This window comes from Mesocricetus auratus, unplaced genomic scaffold (assembly GCF_017639785.1).
Source record: "Mesocricetus auratus isolate SY011 unplaced genomic scaffold, BCM_Maur_2.0 Super-Scaffold_100006, whole genome shotgun sequence".
Taxonomy (NCBI): Eukaryota; Metazoa; Chordata; class Mammalia; order Rodentia; family Cricetidae; genus Mesocricetus; species Mesocricetus auratus.
In genome coordinates this window covers 95,364,362-95,369,046 of record NW_024429190.1, presented here as the reverse complement: position 1 = coordinate 95,369,046, position 4,685 = coordinate 95,364,362, and the positions used below count along the sequence as shown (strand labels likewise).

Genomic DNA, 4,685 nt, shown 5'->3' with positions numbered 1-4,685 from the left:
ATTCCTACCCTCAAGCTGTGGACTGTCTGGTTACTCAGAAAAGGATGGCTCTCCAGCCCCAGGGCTCAGGGTTCAGTGTTTAATGCTATAGTTAACAGCATGAGCTGCAGTGTCAGAATGAGCAGGTGTAAACCCTGACTCTGCAGCTCTCTGATTGTGTGCCTGATTGATTTGATTCTAATTTACCCTGTAAAATAGGGATAATAACTCTCCTCCTTAACAGACTGTTAAGGAATCGATGAGGAAATACTTCCTTGGTGCTGAACACAAAGACTGACACACTGCAGGCAAAGGAGAGACCGTGTCTTTCTTGGCTTCTGGACTCCATGTTACCTGCCTGAGATTGACAACTAAGACAGCAAGTAAAGAGGCTGCCAAGTTCCAAGTCCCTACGTCACTGTGCCTGAAAATCTTAACTGTGTAAGACTATATGCCTCCACTCCTGTTAAGTCTGCCTAGCTAACTTTAGCATAATTCTGTCTGGCTGTTGCTTTGAAACTTGTGCACTTTTCCTCACTCGTCCAGCCTGGGTGCCTGTCTTATCTTTCTCTTCACCCTAAAATTCCATTCACTTTCCGGCTTGATCATGCCCTGTGGAATTAACTCCTATGCCTTACTGCTTTTTATTTTTCTTTCATGTTTAGATTCTCCCAGCTTCTGTGGCCCAGAACTGAATTGGGATTGACTCACTCCACAGATGACTTTCTATCTACTGCTTAATCTAACTGATCACATGTCCAGACATTGGGAACCACTTCTAACTAGGTCTCAGAATAAAATAGTTCTTGGCTTTGGGTCAATAGAAGAGGGAAATTCATATAAGGAGCTCAAGGAAGGCCAGAGACCTTGTGGCTAGTATTCTCATGTTTATTTTATTGCTTATCTTTAGTCCCACTCTGGCACAACTAATGTCTTCAGCATAAACCGTCCTTAACAAGTGTGATTATTCTATCTTCCCAAGGTGTCCAAGTTGAACACAGAGTATATATTTTAAATTTTGGTGATAGATATTGACTGTAGCAGTTATTTAGGCAGATCTAAGATGTATACCACCCCTAGAATGTGGCCTTATTGAGTTGAACACAGAGTGTATATTTTAAATTTTGTTGATGGATATTGACTTTAGCAGTTATTTAGGCAGATCCAAGATGTGTGTCATCCCTAGAATGTAGTATTATTAAGAAATACTTGATCTGGTTGAGATCAGCTCCATGGAGAAGTGACAGAAAACAACTGCTCTGGGTATGAAGACATACTCTAAATGTCCCCACACAGTCTGTATGCAGAGGCCCTTTGAAAGAATGTGGAGGTATTTTGTGAAGAATTGGCGTTTGGAGACTCACAGGGAACTAAAAGTAGGCTCCTTTCTACTTTTTTTCTGCAGAGAAACTTATCATCTAAACATCCAAGAGCAAGATTTAAAATCATAACATCTAGGATCAGGTCCTTGCCAAAGACAATGACGATAAGCTCCCAAGTGACATCAGCATGAGTAAGGACATGTGCTGGACATATTACCTTTCTGATGGTATCGCTGAAGCATATAAACAAACAAGCTAAGAACTTTGGCTTGAGGACACTAGAAAATTCAACCACTTTTTATTGCGGTCAGGAGGTTTGGTAGAGAAATAGCTATGGAAGATCTTAATTGTCAATGACAAGGTAAATGTGACAGATTTGCAGCCAGGCAGTTGGAACCCGTGTTCAAATCTGCAGTTCAGAAAAGAAATCAGAATTGGAGCTAAGATGTCTTTGTTTTTCAGGGTTTAAACAGTGATTAAAGACAGGACTGAGATGACTAATACATGAGTTCTGACAGCGTCACAAAGGAACGTAGTGCTAGACTTCTGGCACACTTCAGTATTCAGCTACTTAATTGAGTTGTGTTGTTCAGTGCAAAGGCCTGAGGTGAAGAATGAATCTTCTTGTCAGGTCCAGAAACAGTGAGTTCAGAAATGATGGTGCAGCTATTTTGGGGGGTCAGGAGGAAGGGCACTGTTAACTGTTGACACAGAGAACCAGATGACAGCTAACAGTGTTCACAGCTGTCCAGGGTGACAAAAATCATGCCAGGTCATTAAGAATAAATAAGGATACAAAGACATGGATTCCAAGTGCCCGTTCATTGTCTCAGACCTCTGGTGCACTCTTAAAGTGCATTGAGATTTTCAGTGAAAGAATTATGTAGATCAATATTTAACATACTAGACATTAAAAAATAAAAAATGAAAGATGACAATAAACACACCTTATATTGTTTTAGCCATCAGATAAAAATGGTCCATTCATTGCTCATTATGTAGCCTCTGGAAGACTTCAGTGTATACCTATAAAAGACTAAATGTAAAAAATTAAAACAGCCTCCTAGCTAATCATAGAGGCACATTCGTGTGACCACAGCATTTATGGGGCTGAGATAGGAGGATATTGAATTTGAAAACAACTAAGAAGACCCTGTCTTTAAAGAAGAAGGGAAACAAGAGAAAAGACTACATCAGGTTTATTGTGAAGAGCACCGGCATCTTTAATCTGACTCATAAAGTGTTCTAGAAGAGAACCAAGGATGCCTTAATGTCATTTTGCTCAACCAACAATGCTGATAGTGCCAGGCAAATGAAGAGTACTTAAGAAGTACACTAGGAATAGTCTGACTAATAGGGTGATGGTTGGGAAATCTGTTTATCATGATGGATAAGTGTGGCCCGGACTTTGGCTGTGAAGTGGGATTGTTTAGTGAGCTCCAGCAGTGATTTTTAAAGTAAAATTTGTAATTTGTTATAGTGTGAATAATGAAGTATATTGTGTGTCAGCCTTTATTTTAAAGGTAAAATGGACTAAACTAGAAATATCCCAATTTATTTTATATATGTGTGTAAATGTGCTATATGTATATATATGCATATGAATATGCATATCATAAACTATATATATACATATATATATATATTACAAACACAACAAATACTTAATCAAACATGTGAGTCATGTTTGAAAATTCCTGGGATAGAAGATACTGAAAGAAACCACCTCCTGACTGGTATCCTTGTTGTTAATCCTATACTCTATTACAGAAGGGTTTTTCCAAACTGTTACACTAAATATGATAATCCTTTATTGAAAATGTTTTAATGGCCTCCTCCCTTCCACCCTAGGACAGAAATCGAAACACCTCAGCATGACAATAAGACTCCAGATTACCTGAACTCTACCTGCTATGCAAGTCTCAACTCTTGACAACCTCCCCTACTTTCAAGTCATAAAAAACACTTACAAATCCATAAACATATCTTGTTTTCTATGGTGTCTCTACTGGACCATGTCATGTTATATGATTGTCTTTGCCTAAATTTTCCGTGCTTAAACATACTTAAGTGCCATGAGTCTCTCTGCACAGGATCTTCCCCAGGCCTTCCTCTTGAGTACAGGGCCATACAGGGCACTACCTTTGACAGGTCTTCATTGTCGACCTTGGCTGGATTGATAGATACTGAGAATATTAGTGAAGCTCACCTCTGAGACTGTTTACATGGGCATTTTCAGAGATGATTAGATCGTGACGGTTTGATGGATTCAAATTTTCAGTGGCTTCCTTGGAGGTGATAGGACTTCCTTCCTAGTTGGAGGGGTTTAGGGGCTGCATCTTGTCCTAGCCCTTTCTGCTGTAGCTGAACTCTACTGCCTGCTGTTTGGCATAGTGTGAACTGCTCCACCCTGATTTCCTGTGTACCATGATATAAGCTGTCCCTCATGTTATCCCTGTCATAGTGACTAAACCTTCAAAACCATGGGCAAAATAAATTGCTCCTCCTTGAAGTTGTTCATTTTAGGCATTTTGGTCATAATAAGGCAGTATTATCAACACTATCAATTTGTATCTAGGCAAGGCTTATAACCATGGAATTTGATAAAAGATAGTGTATGGTATTTCCAAGCCAGTTTCCAAAATATTCCATATCATTCTTTATTTCTCTCTTATTCTTCAGACCACCGACAGAACTCTCTGGACCCCAGTAGATCTTAGGACTAGTATAATAAGCATACCTTCTGAACCTGTACTTTCATGAGCCACAAATAAAGTTGCTATAAAATATTAAGATTTGAGCTGTGTCTTTACTCTGGCTGACAGGGTAGGTATGAGCCCTTCCCCTTAGTATTCTCTTCTTGTTTTCAAAGAAGAAGTCTATGAGATAAGAATGCCTCTCAGCTTTAAATTTGAATTTCAAGATCCATTATAACAATGGCCAGAGACACTAGCAGATCGAGAGGTGGCAGTGGAAACAGCAGGGGCTTTTTTCCTCTCGAATTAAGGGGCATATTGTTCATTGTTGGGCCATAGAGAGCTAACACCACACACACACACACACACACACACACACACACACACACACACACACACACACACGAATTCAACAATGAACTGGCAGCAACTGAGGATTTCTGTATTAAAGTAACATTCTGTGCCTCAGAGTTTAAAAGACATACCTGGATGCCAGCTTGGAATAGACGGTGTGTGGTGGTATGGGACGGCAGACAAGGGAATAATGAGAGATTTAAGAAGGGACAATTCTCTAGGCATTGGGTGAGCCAGAAAGCTGTTGATAGGAACTTGGTCCAAGAGCTTGTGGACTCAAAGGATGTTGGAAGGTAGAGTTTGCAGGGTTTCCTTGCTACCATGTTCACCTGGT

At 39.9% G+C, this 4,685-nt stretch overlaps 1 long non-coding RNA gene across 1 annotated transcript; it reads left to right on the top strand.

Moving 5' to 3' along the window:
* The first annotated feature begins 204 nt into the window (after positions 1-204).
* Positions 205-4,066, top strand: LOC110342330. The gene is made up of 3 exons (XR_002384374.2): positions 205-420; positions 1,385-1,492; positions 3,153-4,066. It is a non-coding gene; the product is annotated as an uncharacterized LOC110342330 (long non-coding RNA).
* The last annotated feature ends 619 nt before the right edge of the window (positions 4,067-4,685 follow it).